At 42.2% G+C, this 20,173-nt stretch overlaps 1 protein-coding gene across 9 annotated transcripts in view; it reads left to right on the forward strand.

The window, feature by feature from the left end:
* Window positions 1–20,173, forward strand: part of CALD1 (caldesmon 1) — a 231,529-nt gene that overhangs the window by 22,226 nt on the left and 189,130 nt on the right. For 5 of the 9 annotated variants that reach the window (XM_061414767.1, XM_061414774.1, XM_061414777.1 and 2 more), the window contains exon 1: window positions 4,151–4,466. The exons of 2 other annotated variants lie outside the window; for them this stretch is intronic. The gene's annotated coding sequence lies outside the window, so the exon portion shown is untranslated. Of the gene's footprint in view, window positions 1–4,150; window positions 4,467–20,173 lie in introns of those variants that run through there. 2 more of the 9 variants (XM_061414768.1, XM_061414771.1) reach the window with 1 other exon arrangement.

Consider the following 20,173-nt stretch of genomic DNA (forward strand, 5'->3'; position numbering starts at 1 on the left):
ATTTCTGTACATCACAACACCAAGATTTTGCTGTTTAGGATCTCTCTGTAGAGGCTATAGAGAATGCAAAAGCTACGGTTTTCACCCCCTCTTATTTATGTGTTTGTATTGTGTAAGTGTAATACATATCAGTATATATTGATACACACATCAATATATAATGCAATATATATCACTGAAGAGAACACATTGATTAAAGAAATACAAAAATTTGGCATCATTTCCAAACTTAAATAGTAAAAATAAAAACTGCAAAAGGAGCTTCATACCCCAAATGTATCATGTGAAACAACAAGCATATTCAAAAATGTAAATTTACATCTAATTTCTCTGATCTTGTCATATATCACATTAGACCCATTTACAATGGCAAAACCCTAAGGTACTGCTATGAAGAGAGCATGTTTGCTCGCTCTTGGGTGTTCTGCAAACAAACAGCAGAGCCCAAAGAAAAAGCCTATTCTGGTGAAGCCTCCCGCATTGGTGAATACCAAAGAACTGACTCTTCTTACTGGGTTGCGACATCAGGTTATACATTGACAGTCATTTGGACCTCAGAGTACAGTGTTGAGAACCAGAAGCTTTACATTTAAGACATACTCCCTTCATTCAAATGAAACAGGATTACTGGAACGATAGGCAGGTCTGCAACCTGGGAACAAGGAGTTGGTTCAGACCAATAAAGCTACGAGTGACTGAGTCAAGTCAGTGAAGAACAGCAGTCAGGCACTAAAGTGTTAAAAGTACCCAATTTGAAAATCAAATGCATCCCACTACCCTAGCAGTATGGGGTGATACCAATCGACTTTTAAAACCTGTGGTCCTTCAAAGTCCATTTGGTATACTTTTATCCATTGCTACCACTGGGCACGTCCTATACACGTTGTTCACTGTCACCACCTCAGGCACCCTGTCCGTGACCTTGCATGTTTGCTGGGGTCAGGTCTGATTTACAACCCAGCTGTGAAGCCTAAGCTTCAGGTTTTCAGGCCCACTTTTGGGTCCAACATGGTTAGGTCCTTGGTGCCAGAAGCTGTGTCCCCATCCCTTCCCACCCCTGCCCTTCCCACCTTCCTCCCATAATCTCTCCTGTGAGAGGTGCTTGTAAGTCCCATATTTGAATGGCCCTTTTTTTTTGCACTGTTAGATTCAATATTCTAATTTTTTCATCTAGGTTCATAAGTACATTTAGTCTAATTTTCGTTTCTTTTTCCTTCTTTTTTTTTTTTTTAACCATTTTTATTGCCCAACTTTGATATTAACATTCTACCAATCTGATTTTATTGTTTATAAACTTGAGTTTCTGGACATACTTCATTTGAGTAAAAGAAGGTATGTGTGTGTGGGAGACAGGTTGTTTTACTGCCTTTTAAAATGTTTGAAATATCTGTTCAATTCTATAAAGTAGATATTTTAAGTTGAAAGAATGTATATTTTTCATGGAACTCAATGAATTGATTTTCATTTTGAATGAGAAAAGTATGGCTTGCTTTTACTTTTCCCAAATTGACACACTAGCAAAATAAAACTGCTCACCACTGCAGGCTTGCAAATACTCAGTTGGAAATGAAAGAATACAGTGAATCATCCAGGTGTTTCCAAATGTCTTTTTAGAGTTGTTATGGTTTGATCAGGTAGATACAGCCTATGCTAGGCAAGCTGTTCCTTATCTAGGATGATCCAAGTGGGAAATATATTCCACAGAAGTTTCCTATGTAAATCCTGTATTTTTAGTGTCATTTACAAATGACTTCTGGAAAAAGTGAATATTATTATCCCATAACAGAGATTGGCAACATATATTTCTTTTCTTTCTTTTTATTCCCTTTCCTTTTTTATTCCTGTTTACTTTTTTAAAAGTAAAAGGACAATGAAAAAAGAATTTTTCTATGTCATGGTGTATATTACATGAAATTTGTTAAATTATTCTTCCAAATACATAGTTCCTGCACAATAAGTCTATTTTCAAATACACAAAATAGGTTGAATGATTGCTCATCCACAAAACCCTGGACTCAGAATTTATCTAGGGAAACATATGTCTCTTTTCTAAAGACATAATCCAAAAATATTTAGCCATTTATCTCCTAAAAACCATGCAAAATGCATGTCCTTTCCATGTTTCCTGCTGATAATACTTTCCCCATTTGTAGCACAACTTTTCTTTCCTCTGGAAAGCTGGTACTTATTTTATTCATAGATGGTAAATTATGCCCTGATCCTGCTCAACCAAAGGGTATTACTCAAACAAGCAGGGAGAATGCTGCTTAGGATATAATCAGCAGTGGCCATGGAAAGCAGCACATTGAAACAGGCCTCACTGAGTTACAGTCATACTGCCTGGAGATCACAGGCACCAAGCCTGTGTGGACACAAGTCCTATCTTCACATAAACTTCACCAGCCGAGTTGTTTTCAGAGCTCAGGGATGCCTGCCCCACCAAGTGTTCAAGCTCAGCAGTTTACCAGACTGCGGAGTGTTATTCTATCTTTACAACCTGTCCCCAGCAGCCCAAACTGGTTGTGTTCCCAAAGTTTATTTCCAAATCATTTCATTGGGATCAGAGAGCATTTTCCCATAGGAACAATTTTTATAAACAGTGGTGTTCCACAAATGCCTGGTTGAGCCACAGCGTACTTGAAATGCAGCAGTGACTGTCCTATTCCCACAAGCCGTTATTTATTCTGCTTCCCTGGGAAAGTGCATTCTGGGTTTCAACTTGGGATGCCTGGAGCTCACCTCTCCCTCCGCCTGGCAGCCTTTGCTGTAGATTTTTTTTTTAGGCTGTGCTGCAGTAGCCGTTGGAAAGAGGGGTCAGAGTAGCCTTTCCCCTAAAAAGGTGAGTGTAGGTTGACAGAGATGCCTCGAGTAACTTAGTGCTTCGAAACTGAGGAAGGAAGGAAGTCACCCATGGGGCTCAGTCACTTTCCCAGTCTTCTGAGGGAGGCAAAATGGGCAGGGACTTTCTCCTAAGAAGAGCTCATTTCTAATTCGGATCTTCCTAAATACGAAAAAGGCTTATACAAGTTATACCTAAGATTTCTGAAGACCATGCTTCTGGGCTTGTAATTAGCCAGGGAAAATATTTTAACTCCTTCTGGTCAGTAATGAAACAGTCTCCAAACACAGAGCAATAATGAATGAGGCAGAAATGTAGCACCTAGCCCCAGCACCTGGCTCACAATCTCTTGTTACTGAATTGAGTACTGATCGACTGAATAAATTCTGTATTGAGAAGTACAAGACCACAGGATATGTATAGACACAGGCTGCTGCTGCTGCTGCTGCTGCTAAGTCACTTCAGTCGTGTCCAACTCTGTGCAACCCCAGAGACGGCATCTAGTTAATTGCAGTTCAGCATCTCCTAATCCTGATGCTCTCACGGCACACATCCTACCAAGGTAGAGCAGTTTGGAGTACTTTCAAGAAGACGCCAGGATGGCAGTGTCTCTCTGTGGGCATATGCGTCCATCTGCAGCAGCTCCAAAGCAGGTGCTAGGTCCCTTCTCACCCTCTCTGTTGTGCACAGTTTCCAGCAATATCTCTCTGTCGCCAAATCGGAGTAAACAGAGGGGAGAGGGAAGGAGAGAGAAAGGTGATGTGGAAAACCAAAGAGGATAAGCCAAGTCTATAGGACCCTGCCTGGATGAATTTCTGGCAGCATACTTATTCTACTAAAAAAAGACCTGCTTTTTTTTTTGATGAGTTGTTTTTATAGCACATATTTTAGAAGGCTGTGCCTCTTTCAGTTTAAAATTTAGCCTGTACGTTGGACCTGGGTCCTAGCCATTTCAGGCTTTAAAATTGCATACACAATTAAATTCCATTTTGTATGTACAACTACTTTTAAAAGAAATAGGCTATCAACTCTTTCAATTAAAAAGCCTTTCCCAGCCCCCACCCCAATAAACGTATGGACTGTTAAGTTTGAGTTTCATGGACCGTGCTTTCTTTTTAAAGCTCCATTTGTGTTCTACAAGACAGCCTCTTTCTCCAAGATTAACATTTCTTATGATTGTTCCTGACAATGGATTCACTTCCAGAGGCCCTGCTAAGGATAACCAAAAAAGGGCATGTAGCAGGCTGGTTTTGGCAGCCTGCACACAGTTTCAGAGCTTTTTAGGTCTTGGTTTTTTCTGATGAGTGATTTCCTGAGCATGCCTAGGGAATGACAGGCATCTCCACAGGCAGGCTGCATCCACCTCGGCCGGGGTGTCGTCATTGGCTGCCTATTAGAAAAACTACAGGACAATGCATACCACCGATGCCGACTGTAAACATAGGGGATATGTGTTCACTTAGCATGGACTTCTGGGAGGGGCTAAGGAAGGGCGGTCTGGAGTTTTATTGAATAGAGCAGTGTGTATTAGGCTGCCTGCCTGCCTGCCCTCTTGCTGTGCTCCTGCTTAAAGAAATCAGTCCTTCCTTTCCGACTTAGTCCCCGGGAAGAAGTTTCAGCCTACGAGGTAAGGCACAGAGGGCTTTCTTTTAATCTCCTCCAGAGAGCATGGGGGCTTTCTCTGGGTTTCAGTCAGCATTCCTGGGCAAGGTAGCTGGAGATGCAAGATTATAAAAGTCAATAAACCACGCAAATGCTCGGGATTGGGCTTTGCTGCCCTGCAGATGTTCCCGGAAGACAAACAGGATGAGATTTCAAGTTTTGTTCTTAGAGTCAGGATGAGAGGAGAGATTATAGAGAAACTTATATTCAGGGACCACTGGCAACTTTGATAAGATAGCCTTTTGTTCAGGAGTGCCCTGGGGATTATACCTGATTGCCATAGGCCAGTGTCAAGAGTTGTGCGGTGCCTATTTGCTCATGCCAGCCGTCTCTCCTGCATCTTTTATTATCAGAGATTTACGGAGATTTTGCTTTAAAAGCAACAATAACTTTCTAGGTGGATAAGAAGCCAAAAGTGATCATTTTTAACCAAACACATTTACATTTTATTCTGCTACCAGTGTTTAAGACTTGACTTCTAGAGCTGCAAGGAGATAAGGTCGGGGGTGGGGGGAGGAAGAGCACTGTCATTTAGCATGGGCTGGGTTAATGTAACTGATCTGCTATTTGCCCAGACAGAAGATGCCTCCCGTGATCTGTTTCCTATAAAACCTAATAATGAGAGAATGCATGTGCTAGTGGGTGTGTTTTTAAAAATCGCATTTCACATCTGACCAAACTATTTCTCAAGAAATCCTATTTTCTGTTTGAAAGCATGCCTGAGTGTCACTGGAGAATTTGAAAAAGGTGTAGGTTGCAAGTTTGTTCTGGGAAGGGAGGGAGCAGGCTTTCATTTCCAGACAGTCAGACATATTGGGGCATCTTAAACAGTAGTGCAAGGCAGCTAGTTGGTAGTAGCCTGGAACTCCTTTTAGAAAGAGATGATTGTAAAGGGTGGGGAAATTTTAGTGGCAATACATGGTCAAAAAAAAAGATGAGTGAGAACAAAGTACTTGGTATTCATGGATCTCATCTGTTAATCAGACTATGCAAATGGGCTTGTGAGCTGGAATAGTGAAATCCTTCTAATGTGTTTGGCAAAACCAGACGTAGATGTCTAGAACTTAAGTGAAGACTAGGTGGTATGGGGCAAGAAAGGCAAATCTGAGCATTTTTTTCAAAAATAAACCTGGATATTAAAGGTTTCCAGTTCCAAATGACTGACTCGATTTGATTTTATTCCATGAATAGAGGTGGGTTTGTGTTGAGATTCATTAAATAATCTTCTGTCTTCGTATTTAAAAGTTTGAGGATAATTTTCTTGAGAATGCTTCCCTCTCCTTCTAGAAGTGATATATGAGAACAGAATTCCCTGTGAGTTTCTCTTCCTGGAACAGTTCTGAGTAAGTGTGAAAGAAAGGCTGCAGGCAAAGCTACAGTTTGATTATTGTCATTCCCTCGAAGAGATCAAGTTCCAAACTATTTACACAGTGTTTTTAATGTCAATCAAAATATGGAGAGCAGTTTCTTTCTCAGCTGCTCTCTAAACCATGTAGGGAATGTAGTTTGGGAGGAAATCTATAATCTTGGGATTTGAGGATAAATTCCATTTTGAAACCAACGTCTCTGAATCCCTGACAGTTCAAACTTTGCTACCACTGCTCTCTCCTACCTTCCCCGTGTGCTCCCCACCCCCCAAACAACCACAAAAATACATTTTCTCAAAATAATGCTTGAAGTGTTCTACTCTACGTAGTGATGGAGCAAGGGGATTTGGGCAGTATACTTTAGGTAGGACTTCAGGCCACTCTTTCTGCTACTTTTGTTGAATATTAGCTAGCACTCATCTCCCCAAATAGTAAAGCAAAGGAGCACAATGAAACCACAGCGCAAAAATTTTTGTTTGATTAAAATCATTTAATAAAAAGAAATACAACGGCAAAAATGTGGACTAAAAAGACACTAGTGAAAAGTGATCTCAGCACACAGGAGGAACATACAATAAATTGATCCATATGTAACATGCTGGGTTGTTTTCATTATTCAAAACCAGCAGAATGTACAATTTAAATAATTCAGATCAAAAGACTGCTTTAAATAAACTCACACTTCTTACATTGAAGAAAAGGTTCAAACTGAAGTTTAAAGGATTTGAATGAGATGCATATAAGTATTCCCTGACAGTGAGGCCATTAGCAGTTCTAACTGGCTCTTGTGACTGGCCTGAGGCTCTGCTCTGGGGCAGATGGTATAGAGTGGTTCTGTACCTGGCCATATTTTCTGTTCTGATGAGTACAATGTACCCATGTACATGCTCACTCAGTCATGTCCTACTCTGCGACCCCATGGACTGTAGCCCACCAGGCTCCTCTGTCCATGGGATTTCCCAGAAAAGAGTACTGGAGTGGGTTGCCATTTCCTTCTCCAATGGATCTTCCCAACCCAGGGATGGAACCCAGGTCCCCTGAGGCTCCTGCATTGGCAGGAGGGATTCTTTACCACTGAGCCCCCTGGAGAAGCCCTCAAAATGTACCTTAGTAGACCTTTTCTTAAGAACACACGTAGTTATCAACATTTGTCATTTTCATGGTAGGATGGTTACTGGTTAGTCATTCTTTAGCAAGACAAAAAAATGACCTGTACATGGGCATGAGGAGGGACTGGCAGGTTCCCTATCTGCCTGCAGCCTGTCACGTGTCTCGGAAATGTGGTAGGGTGAGGCCATGGTGGGGGACCAGAGAAAATGCTGACGGGGTGGTATGCAAATAGCATGGTAGGACTAAGGAGGAGGTTAGAAAGATGCTGCCAAGGAATTTTCAGACTTTAAAAAAGAATTTTCTGGGTAAATTCTCCCAGGGCCCAAAAATAGAAACATTTTCTCCTTACTGAAAGGCCTTCATCCATCAAGTTAATTCAAGTTTGATATTGGAGAAATGCCCATAGGATTGGAGTAGTTGGTTAATTTAAAGAGATACTTGTAGCTCTGGCTTCACTCCTGAGAGTCAGTCTGAGTACTGGTTTTCCTATTTAAAAAGCCCAGAACTTTGAGGGAAGTCATCAATCTTTGACCTCATCTGTGCAATGGGCCTTCTAATGCTTCTCCTACCTCCCACAGTGGTTAAGATGTGTGAATGAGATGAAGCTGTTTCCCCTTCTTCTCTACAGGCTGTACGTTCCACTGCCTTCAATTTGAGTCCTTTGGACATTATGCTCATTTTGGCTGGCATCTCCCCTTCTTATCTATTTCCCCTAATTATCTTCTCCATTCTTCCTCATATTTGAAGACTTTTGAGTGATACCTGCTAGCTCCTGGTTCTTTCTAAAACCCAGAACCCAGAGTTTAGGGAATACTGGTCCACCCCAGTGTTGACTAAACTTTGGCTTTCATAATCAGAGACCAGGACAACAAAAGTTTCAGGAATCGAATAAGATGGGTCATCAATGGTGTGAGGCCATATCCAGGAACCAGGAAATCTGAAGATCCTGTTGAATAGAAGACTAGTGACAAGGTGCTGACAACAGAGAGGCCTCGGTAAATGAGGCAGTGTCTCTGCCCTCAGCCAAAAGTGTGGAACGAATCCCAGCATGTCAGGCCTGGGTCTGTGAGGAGGCTGAGGTAATCGAGAGTGCCTGGCTGTGGTTCCTGTTGGTATTGAGACCAGAGAGAGCCATGCATCTGGCCTCTCATCTCTGCTCACTTCAGTCTTCAGCACCCCAGCTGGGTCCCCTGTGACAGACCCTGCGTGGCATCCCTTACTTCCTACCCCAGGCCTCCGCCTCTACCAATTTCTCTAGTTCTTCCATCCCCAGGCCAATCAAGGGGGCTTTCCTGATCCAACAAAGACAATTTACAGTGGCTGCTGGGCTGTAGGGTGAGGCCCAGACAATAGCAGAAGGATCAAGCCTAGATATACTCGAGATAGGGAAAGCCTCATCACATTTTTAGGTCAAGGGAGAAGGCTGAGAGCAGATGCAGAGCAGTTTCTGTGGTAAAGAGCCACTCTTCAGCTCTCAGGCTGGCTGCTGGTGGATGAGTGTTGTGAGCAGAGGGGAAAAGGCAGGGCTCATGGGGTGGCTGTGAGGAAGAGCTGCGAGGGCTGCTCTGTCAGCTGTCCTTCCTTGTGCTGCTGTCGTTGTTTTCTCATGGAAGCCTTTGAGAAACGGATAAAAACTCTAATCCCTCAAGGTCCACTGAGAACCCTCTTTTCTGACTGACTTGTGAGAAACCCTTGAGCCAGTAGAGGTTGGGGTGGGGAGTGGGATAAAGTGTTGGTTCTCCCTGGAGACAAGAGTGAATGGGAGCAGAACGTGTGAGGAGGTGTCCTTCCCTGTTTCCCAGATTCTTTGGGAGGAAGACAGGATGGTGTAAATATACACATATATAGAAGGAGATTACCTCATATGGCCTCCATTTCAAAGAAAACATCATCTCTAGAGAAGCAGTTTTCTGTGGAGAACTGAGGGGCTGAAGAATTCAGGAAAGGCTGCTGTTAAGCTCTTAAGTGTATGCTGAGAGCTTAGTAAAAGGATTGATAAGAATGGTTGAAAGAAAATGAATATTTGGGGGAATATTTTAGGTGAATTGGGTATTCTTACTAAGCGCTCATTTTAGAACATGACCTTTCTTTTAAAAAATGTATGTGTACCACTTATGGCTAACTTGAAGATAAATTACTTTTTAATAATTTCCTGAGGCTTCTAACATGGTTTTGAAAACATGTAGATGAAAGCACAAAACTGTAAGGAAGTCATCTCACTAGGAGGGGGATATATTAAGTAGGAATAGGTAATTAGTTTCTTTTACCCTCACATGCTACATCCCCTCTTGGCTCAAGCTGGGGAACTGGGCAGATTTCACCGTGTGCTAAAGAGGGACAGGACCAGGGTGAGCCCCCCACCCCCACCAGAGAGCCTAGGGCCAGAAGTACCAAGGACCTTCATTCCACTGGAGTCGGAAGGGTCTAAGCCACATAGACATAAAATATACCGATGGGCTAACATGTGAATTACAGCCAGATAAGTAAAAGAAAAACAGCAAAAATCAGAAGTCAGACAGAAGTTAAAAACCAAGAGCTTGCTTAGCAAGGCAGTGTACAGACAGGTACAGTAACATATGTGAGAACTCTTGGCACACTGCTTGGAACAAATAGACCCTTATGTTAATAAGCTTCAGTAGCTTGAGTAAAGGGACAGAATGATAAGATACATGTGGAATAATAAACGGATGGAATTTCAAGGAAACCCAAGGATAGAAGCCAAGATAGGACCAGAGTCCAAGGAGAATGGGGCTGCAATCAAGGTGGGTCAAAGAAACCCAGCAGAGGTCCATGTGCTACCATTAACGTAACTCAGCTGCAGCACATATGGCTGCTGCTTTTTGTTGACCTGCAGACTGGGAAATTTTTTCTGCACTTCCTGGTTAAATTCTGAGGGAAAAAAATGTGATTGGTTCAGCTAATAACTATTGTTTTTGGCAAATCCCTTAGGAAAATCAAGGGTTACTTGCATGCCTATGGATGAATTACCAGTGTGTCTGGCTGCAGTCGTCACCCCTGGGGAAAAATACAGCCCAGTGGGCAATTTTTTAGTTAGAAGAGAAAGTTAGGCATGGAAAGCAAATTAGCTGAAATGTCCAACAGCTGTCAATGAATATCATTTGAATTTTTATGTGACAGAATTTATAGAGAATCAAACACCCACCGTCAGAGTCATACAGTTCCTAATGATCACTTCAGCATGGTCTGATGAACCAGTCTTAAAGGAATTGGCCTGGAAGCTTGTACCATTGATAACTGAAAAGACAAGAATTATCCATTTTAGAAAGATTCCAAAGAAAACATGAGTATTTTCATATAAGTCATTTGTGTGATATGGCTCCCCACAAAATAAGGAAATCTTTAAAATTAAATATGCAATGACTTAGTAATGTTAATAAATAAAAATAACTATCAATACATCTCTTAGGCCTTCCCTGTCTCAGTTGGTAAAGAATCCGCCAGCAATGCAAGAGATCCTGGTTCAATTCCTGGGTTGGGAAGATCTGCTGGAGAAAGGATAGGCTACCCACTCCATTATTCTTGGGCTTCCCTTGTGGCTCAGCTGGTAAAGAATCCTCCTGCAATGTGGGAAACCTGGGTTCGATCCCTGGGTTGGGAAGATCCCCTGGAAAAGGGAAAGGTTACTCACTCCAGTATTCTGGCCTGGAGAATCGCATGGGCTATATAGTCCATGGGGTCGCAAAGAATCAGACCAGACTGAGCGACTTTCACACACACATATCAATACATCTCAGTGTAAATCACAGTACTTAGTAAGTTAAATGCATAAAAGCTAATAAACTCTTAGTAAATGTTTCAGTTCTTGATGATGTTTGCAAGACAACAGTGCATGCTAAGTTCAGTCATGCCCAACTCTTTGCAACCCCATGGACCGTAGCTCGCCAGGCTCCTCTGTCCATGGGATTCTCCATACAAGAATACTGGAGTGGGTTGCCATGCCCTCCTCAAGGGGATCTTCCCAACCCAGGGACTGAATCCAGGTCTCTTATGTCTCCTGCATTGGCAGGTGGGTTCTTTCCCACTAGTACTACATGGGAAGCCCCTCAAGACAGCAGAACTAAATAGAAACAATTCATGGATTTTTAAAAGCTGGGCAAGGCCTTAGGAGTCATTTAGCCCAGGGAATGATACTAATTTTTCATCTGTTTGCCAACTTTAAACAGTTGGTAGTGACCATCTGGCATACTCTGTGGAGAAGGATTCTGAGGCTGAGGCTAAACTTCCTTTGGGCAATTAAATGCTGTCATTGATAGTGATGTCTGCTGTATAAGAAAAGAGCCATTGCTACTCAAGCACCATGTATTTCATGAGGTTAACGTAGTCTGTACTTTCCTAACCTCTGTACCTGGGACCCCTGGGATGCCACTGAGTTACTGCAAGAGGTAAATAAGTCCATACATGCAGCAAACGATGTTGACAAGCTGAGTAACAATATGTGCTACTATTTTTCTAATTATGTAGGTGTATTATGAAGACAAAAATGTTAATTTATTGTAAACAGTTATTGAATTCATAGTAGCTTTTGGTATTGTGTTTTCTCAATCAGTGGACCTAAAACATGTAATTATATTGTGTGTGGAAAGGTTGGGGCGAGAAATTTGGGGTCTTAAGAAGAAATTCTTTAAAAAAAAAAAAAACCAGTAATCTACTCTTCATTTTCCAGATGAGAAATTAAAGCTTAGCCACACCAAGTAAAATTACACACATATTTGTAGGTTTCTTTGATTCTTGTCAGTAAGATTCATAATGGCAGGAAACATCTTTTTTTTTTTTTTTCCATTATATACCTAATGCCTGGCACACCACAGAAGTCCAGTAAATATCTGCTGAATGAAAGAACAGACCAAGTGACTCGACCAAGGTCACCCAGTTAATTAGTGGCAAAGGTGGTTCCAGAACACACATGTCCTGAGTCCCACGCTGTTAATCTTCAAGTACACCAGATTGCTTCTCCTGGTAGCATAAGAAAATGTCCCTCCCATTTTAACAGTTTATGGATTTGGATTGTACACTGCAGCCCAATCTGCCTATAATCCAGGAGATCTTAATCAGAGTCAACTGTAGGGTTTTCTGAAAACATCCCTGAGACCCATCTACAGAGATTTTGATACAGTAGGATTAGAATAGGGTCCAGTTTATGAAAACTCCCTGTGATTCTGCTAAAACACCGCGACTCAGAAACAGTTCTGTACATCTGTGCTTAAAATAACTTATAGTAGATCCATGGAATCACTTAACTCCTCAGAAGCCTTGTTGTTTAGTTTCAGATAATTTCTTTCCAAAAGTTACAGCTGTCTATTCCAAATAATCAGTATTGCTAAAGAGTCTCTCCAGAAGCACTAGAATATTTATCTGAAAATTCCTCCAGCTTCCAATACTCTTTTGGTTTGGCCGCAAAGTTATCAACCCTGTAAGGTCAAGCTCTCTGATGAGATTTCCAGTGTTTGCTTTTGTAAAGCACTGAAAATGTGGCAAGAATAAAATTTCTCATGGTATTTCCACTTCCTGTTCCAGCCACCATTACTAAGTGAAATTTAGGCTTCAGGGGAAGGGTGAATTGAAGAAAAATTGTCTCTTTAAGTGTTTCTGTCCTTAGGATGTTTTGAAGATTGGTTATTTTAGATATTTAGCTTACCAAGAAAAACAGAAAATGTTTTTCTCTGTTTTCCACTTTGTGGTAAGGAATGTACAAAGCCTCCACTCTCACCGTCTATCTCCTCTTAGTCTGAGGCCTCGGATGCTTCCCTGGGTGGCCCCTTCAGAAGTCTGTTAGCCCTAAGAGACAAGAGACCTCAGGTTCATGGACAGGGGGAGTAATTTGCTTTTGGAGGACAGAAAATCCATCCCTAGGGTTTTCCTTTACACAACAGTCAGGAGGTACCTCCGCATTGCGCAGAAGAATCTGCTATATTCAGAGCACCAAGGACATAAATTATATTCACTAAGGCTGGTAGAGTTAAAACCATATCCGTATGAACAACCTGGTCCAGTACGAATGCCGGAATGGTTGCTATATTTGTGCCGATGGTATTTAGTTTACAGAGCAGTGCTTCCACAGCATGCATGAAAGCAGAGCTTGCTGGAAAAAAGCAACTAAAAAGGAATCAGATTAGGACCTATGTCTGTGTGATGACACAACTGTGACTCAGTCTTCTTTTCCTCTGAAATGTCTCCTTACCCAGTAGTGTGTGCAGCCAGCTCATACTAGCTCCCAAAAGCCAATTGCTAAATTTTCAAGATTTTGAGAACTAGTCATTATACAGTCATTATCAAAAACTAAATTACATAGACTTTCAGTTAAATTATAGCAAAAAACAAGGTTAAAAAAAATACTCAAAACTGATCTCTTCCTAAGTATTTTACATTTTACTATTAACTATGCTGTCGAGGTTAGTTACATCTATTTTATCCATATAATGGAAATACCACCAAATACTGTACAAGAGAACTTCTCCTCCCAATTCTTCATTCACTGATGACATGTTGGAAGCTTGAGGTCAACGATGATGGAAGTATTTACACCCTGGAAATTAGGAAATAACACAAATCAGACTCCCCGCCCCTGCCAACCCCCAGGGATTGTTATCGAACGTTTATTAGCACACCACTGACCCTAAAATATCAAGTCAGTAAAATTAATTGAAGAGCCAATCAGGATACCCTGATGCTTAGGTACACGTATATTCATAATGTATGCTTATGACTGCCTGTTTATTTGTTTACTTGTTTATTGTTTCCCATGCTCCTAAAACAAAGCACTATGAACTCAGAGACCTTGTCTGGATTTTTCAAGTGCTCTGACTTGAGCCTAAAAAAGTGCCTTGCCCCACATAAAGTAGGTGCTTAATATGTGAGTTAAATAATTAAAGGAATAAATGTCCATAATTTCTTCTTGATAAGAAAGCGGAAGCCAATATTCATGTTTGAATTCATTGATTGCTCTCTAATTGTATCAGTCCTGAGTGCTTACAACAGCCCCTGACACAGACCAAGTAGCTAATTAAATAATCTTCTTAACAATCAGATTGACAGATGAGGAAACTGAGTCACACAGTTAGGTTAAGTAACACATCTAATGTCACACAGATACTAAGTGGCAGCATCAGGATTCAAACCTGGATAAACTGGCTCCATAGTCCACATTCTCAACCACCACACTGTGCTGCCTAATTACTCCATTTGAGCTTGTGTATGTTTCTGGGGATGTGGCCTATCTGAGAACACACTTTAAAATCAGGAAGACTTGAGCTGGAATCTTAAACTTACCATTATCTGGCCCATTTCTTTACCTTAACAAGGGGGTCATTTTTTCCTTTTTGTCATTGTTAGAAGGACTAGAAATAATAGAGTTGAACTGCTTTGCACACGACAAGCACTAAGTTAAAAATCATCAGCTACTAGCCATGGCTTCCTACGGAGCTCATCTGTAGGCATGGGGCTCCTTTTAAAAGTGCCAGTGCCCTTAGCTACCCATTCTCCCAAGTTCCCTACTCCACTGCTATGCTGTAGACAGAGCAAAAGGAGCCAAATTCTTTCATGTCCAGTCCTCCGGGAAGTAAAACTAGGACCAATAGATACAGTTCCAGGAAACCCTGTTTCGATCAGCGTAAGCACTTTCTTGGAGAAGGCAATGGCACCCCACTCCAGTACTCTTGCCTGGAAAATCCCATGGATGGAGGAGCCTGGTAGGCTGCAGTCCATGGGGTCACTAAGAGTCGGACACGACTGAGCGACTTCACTTACACTTTTCACTCTCATGCATTGGAGGAGGAAATGGCAACCCACTCCAGCGTTCTTGCCTGGAGAATCCCAGGGACGGGGGAGCCTGTTGGGCTGCCGTCTATGGGGTCGCACAGAGTCGGACACGACTGCCGTGACTTAGCAGCAGCAGCAGCAGCAACAGCAACCACTTGCTAACTAGATCTATCTGTCTCTGGAGCTCAGACAGCCCTACTCTGCAGAAGCAGACAACCCCCACCATCCCTTTCAACCACAGGATTTTCTCTCCTACACTTATCGTTGGGTCTGTGCTGCCTTGAACATTCTAAATCATCTTTTATCTAGTATGGCTAAAGAGTTTTATTATTCCTGAGACTGGGTTGTTTCATAGGATTTTTGTGTTTTAGACCTAGAGTGAGAGAGGTAGAGAGGAAAGAGGGAGAATGGGAGAAGGAGGAAGATTGAGACTTATCTAGGGAGCAAAGCACTGACCTTGGAAGATGGAGCAAACAAATAAAGTGACTGATAGCTCTCCTGAGCCTTTAAGTTAGAGATGGTTGTGAAGGTAAGCCAACTCAGTAAACTACCTTGTTGGCATACTTGTTACATGACAGGCACTGTTCTAGTAGAAGATAACTATCTCAGGTCAGTAAAGCAAATTCAGTTTAGTTGCTCAGTTGTGTCTGACTCTTTGTGACCCCCATGGACTGCAGCACACCAGGCTTCCCTGTCTATCATCAACTCCCGGAGCTCGCCCACACTTATGTCCATCAAGTTGGTGATGCCATCCAACCATCTTATCCTCTGTCGTCCCCTTCTCTTCCTGCCTTCAATCTTTCCCAGCATCAGGGTCTTTTCCAGTGAGTATGTTCTTTGCATCAGGTGGCCAAAGTATTAGAGTTTCAGCTTCAGTATCAGTCCTTCCAATGGATATTCAGGACTGATTTCCTTTAGGATGGGCTGGTTTGATCTCCTTGCAGTACAAGGGTCTCTCAAGACGCTCAAAAGTAAATCAGTTGCCCAAAGTCACACAACTGGCAAATAGCTAAGCTAGATTCGACGAAATTCCCTGACTCCAACCTTTTCCACTTCCCTACAGCTGTCTGTTCTGTGTCTTTCCCGGGAAGAGCGATGGAAACCAGAGCAGGAGGTTTCCATAACCAGTCATTATAATTTGTCAGAGAGCCACACTGCAGTTCAAATAGACAAGCACATTGTCTTTCCCTGCCATATAAGGAAGCAGGGCTAAACACCACTGCTTTCACTAGTGACTCAAGAGGTTATTCAAGTGAGTGTTCAATAGGATGAGATCTAGGCCTATAACAGCTTAAAAAAAAAAGTCATGTGCAGAAATATTTTTGTGTTTTCTTTTTCTGATAGCAGAGATAGTTTAACAAGCAGGTTAACAAGCCTTTTCTCTAACACAAGAGGAGATAGTCTGTACTGAAAGAAAACTCTTTGTCCAAATATATCAAGCTGTTTTGGGTTTTAATTGTGTCAAATTTAGGTACTCAAAAGGTGGAGACAGCTGATTCTGTGAGGATCACGTGGGTAGTCCTCCACTTTGGTGATCAGCTAAAGAACCGGGGGCCTACTTTCCATGACAGCTGTTCTTAGTGTATTTATTAATAAGGCTCCACATTTGAAGTTTGGTCTTCCTGCCCCCAACTCAAAATGTTTCTGTGATCACCCTTCACCTTGCCACTCAGTCACAGTGTGAATTTCAGACGATAGGCCCTATGATCAACTCCATGGAGGGAGAAACTGAGGCATGAACTATCAAAATTATTTCCTCAGGATCATCCAGTCCCACTTGCCATAGGGACTCTTTCAGACAACTCAAAGAAGCATTCCTTAGTCTTCTTAGGGAAATGAAAAAAACTGTAATTAGTCTGGCGAGCTTCTCCTAACTCTCATCTTCCACCAGACTGCATCTCTAGGATATCAGTCTCCTAGGACTGCTATAATAAAGTAACACAATCTAGATGGCTTAAATAACAGAAACCTATTGTTCTGGAGGCTGGAAGTCCAACATCAAGGTGTCAGAGGAGCTGGTTCCTTGTGAGGACTGTGAGAGCAGGATCTGCTTCAGGAATCTCCCCTTGGTTTTTAGATGGCCTTCTTCATGTAAACATAGCATCCTCTCTGTATGCAAATTTCTTCTTCTAAAGTTACCAGTAGTGTTGGATTAGGGCTCATCCTAATGACCTCATTGTAAGTTGATTGCCTCTGAGAAGATCCTATTTTCAAAAAAGGTCACATTCTGAGGTACTGGGGGTTAGGACATCAACATAAGAATTTTGAGGGAGACACACTTCAACCCATAATATGCCCCAATTCAAAATAATGGTAGAAATCTATGAGACATACTTTTTGAAACTCTAAATACCAAAGACCCTCTTGCTGGTGGTATTCCATCTTCCCTCTGGGTGTAAGCAAGGCTTAGCTAGAAATCACTTGGCCTTTTGAACTTGCCCTTGACATTTACTTTCTGCTTTTTGCAACACAAAATTCCGATCCAGGAAAAAGTCAAAAGAGGTCTCTGAAATGACGCAGCGAAGGGCAGCTTCACATACTGTGGCCTATCTGTGGAAGCCTGTGAAACCACAGTGGCAGACAGTCTGGTATGCGGCCATCAGAGGTGGGGGCGGGGGCTCGGTGGGAAGGCTTGCTCGTGGCAGCCTGCAAGGCTGAGAGGCAGAGAGTAAGGAGGAGGTGAGCAGCTTTGGAGCAGCAGCAGCAGATGGGACTTCATGTGTGCCTACACAGGGTGGAAAGCCAGGGTGGCTGTTTTAAGTCATTTTTATACATGCTGCTCATAACCACGAATCCCCCAATACAGGGGGAAATATAGGAGCCCAAACATATCTGTGCTCTGAATCACGTCTCTTGTCTTTGGTTTCTTCTATCTCTTCCCCATCCATCTTTAAGTTTTCATACACTGTTTCCTCTACAAGGCCTTTCTAACTTTATCTGTGTTTGGCATAATTGGTTACAAACTGTCTGCACATTATACCTGGTCTCCTTTTTTCCCCTCTTTCTTTAGCTATTGTTTCCTTTTACCCCTTCCTTAAAGCTCTTCTTGATGTCCTTGCCCAGGTTGAGTCCTGCTTATGGCTACTTTCTGTCTTTGGCCAGAGGTGGTCTATACAGACGGTAACTCTATCATTTATTATCTAAACCAGGAGGGAAAGGAAGAGCTATTAATAATTTTCCTAAAATAACAGTTCTAAACGGAGACAGCCCTGGGTAATTTGGGGTGGACCCGTTATCCATCCATGATTGTTTGCTGCCTTCCATAGAGCCTACTTCACTTAGCAACGGCTCCCTCTATTTCTGGATCTTAAAAAAACAACACCATTTATGTTCTGATTCTTCTTTTTATTTCCACCCCAGAAACCTTTTTGTATTTTTGTCATTGTGAGTTTCTATTTTCCCTTATCCCCTCCTCACTTTTCTTTCCTCTTCTCTATTCCAGATCTTACGTCACCACTTGAGTTCCTCTTCTTCCCTTTGTTTTGCTGCAATCTTGACTGCATCTCAAAGAGGCCACATCTGTTTGCCATAATACATGCAGGACACACATGCATGTTTGTTGAACACACACAACCACCACCACCATCAAATGGGTCTCAAGTGAGTCCTTTATAGGACTGTCACCAACTCAGCACCTCTGCTCAGAGACTAGAACAATCTCTATCCTACATAAGCAGCCATACCTAGAACTATCACATGGATGCATTCTCTGTATGCATCTGGGATCTTACAGGGCATATTTTCAGTATGTGTACATGTATACACTTAGAGTTGAAAATATATGGCCTGAAAAAGATAATCAAAGCTGACTGTGTTGTGACTTCAGTAAACTGGAGTATTTTAGCCACTAAAGTAATATATACTAAAAATCTAGTAATGGCTGCTATAGGCTTAAAGTGAAAGTGAAAGTGAAGTCACTCAGTCGTGTCCGACTCTTTGCAACTCTGTGGACTGTAGCCCACCAGGCTCCTCCATCCATGGGATTCTCCAGGCAAGAATACTGGAGTGGGTTGCCATTTCCTTCTCCACAGGATCTTCCCAACCCAGGGATCAAACCCAGGTCTCCCACATTGCAGGCAGACGCTTTAACGTCTGAGCTACCAGAGAAGCCATAGGCTTAACATATGTAGAAATAAACTTTGAGGTGAAAGATTAAGAACAAACATTGACTTAGATCTCTTTCAAATGCAGTTCTTTTTATGATTCAGTCATCTGCAACTTACGGTTCATTCTGAAAAATCACATCAGTTATCATTCAAGGTCATACAAGGATGTGCCTTCTCAACTCTAAAATGAGAAAGGCAAAATAGCTTCCTCTTGTGAATTACTGGAAACCACGCCCTCAATTCTGAAATATTCGACAATACAGCACTGTGTTGGGCTTCCCTGGTAGCTCAGCAGTAAAGATTCTGCCTGCAATGAAGGAGACAGGACATGGGGTTTCAATCCCTAGGTCAGGAAGATCCCCCTGGAGAAGGGGATGGCAACCCACTCGTTTTCTTGCCCGGAGAATCCCATGGACAGAGGAGTCTGGTGGGCTACAGTCCATGGGGTTGCAAAGAGTCAGACACGACTGAAGAGTCAGACACAACTGACGTGATTGAGCACACATGCATGTAGCACTGTGTCAGCCAGAAAAAGCTGCTTTTGTCCTTTATTTATTTAGTTATTTTAGAATTTGGATCATAATTTCCCCTCCTTTTTAAAGTACTCAAAAAATTAATAAATAAAGGAAACTGAAAGAAGGTACGTTTTGGAAGGAAATAAGGGTTTTGTTAACGTTTACTCCCTTCTTCCCTCCATCCTTCTTTTCTCCTCCCACTACTGGACCTCCTTCCCTTTCATCTTCCCCCCTCCTTTTTCTTTTGAAGGTGATAGGGAATAATTTATTAGAAAATGAGATTTGATTATAACAAAAGTAGAGAGAATTTTCACTAAAACCTTCTGGTCTGATTTTGGAGCCTATGGGAAAGACTGACTCAAGGCTGAAGTGTGACATCCTTCACTTTTTTTGAGGTGGAATGTACACAGAGTTGTAATATACATACAGTGAAGTGCACTAATCTTAAAGGTACAGCTGGAAGAATTTCTACATATGTATACACCCGTATAACTATCCTCCAGATCAAGATGGGGATGAATTCCATCCATTCTCCTCCAGCCCCTCTCCCCATTGCTGTACCTGGGCCCAGGGAACCACTGTTCTGGCCTCTGTCCCTTCCATCCATTTGTTCCTAGACTTCACGAAGGGGCATCCTATGTGGCTTGTGAAAGTTGCCCTGTCACCAAGTCGGCCAGTTGCTCACCCCTGACCCTGCCTGTGGTATCCTTCACCCTTTCCATTGCTTTGCTGACAGTCCATTGAATGATTATACCCCAGTTTGCCTGGTGAAAAACTCAAGTCATTTCTGACTTTTGA

Source organism: Bos javanicus, chromosome 4 (assembly GCF_032452875.1).
Source record: "Bos javanicus breed banteng chromosome 4, ARS-OSU_banteng_1.0, whole genome shotgun sequence".
Classification (NCBI taxonomy): domain Eukaryota; kingdom Metazoa; phylum Chordata; class Mammalia; order Artiodactyla; family Bovidae; genus Bos; species Bos javanicus.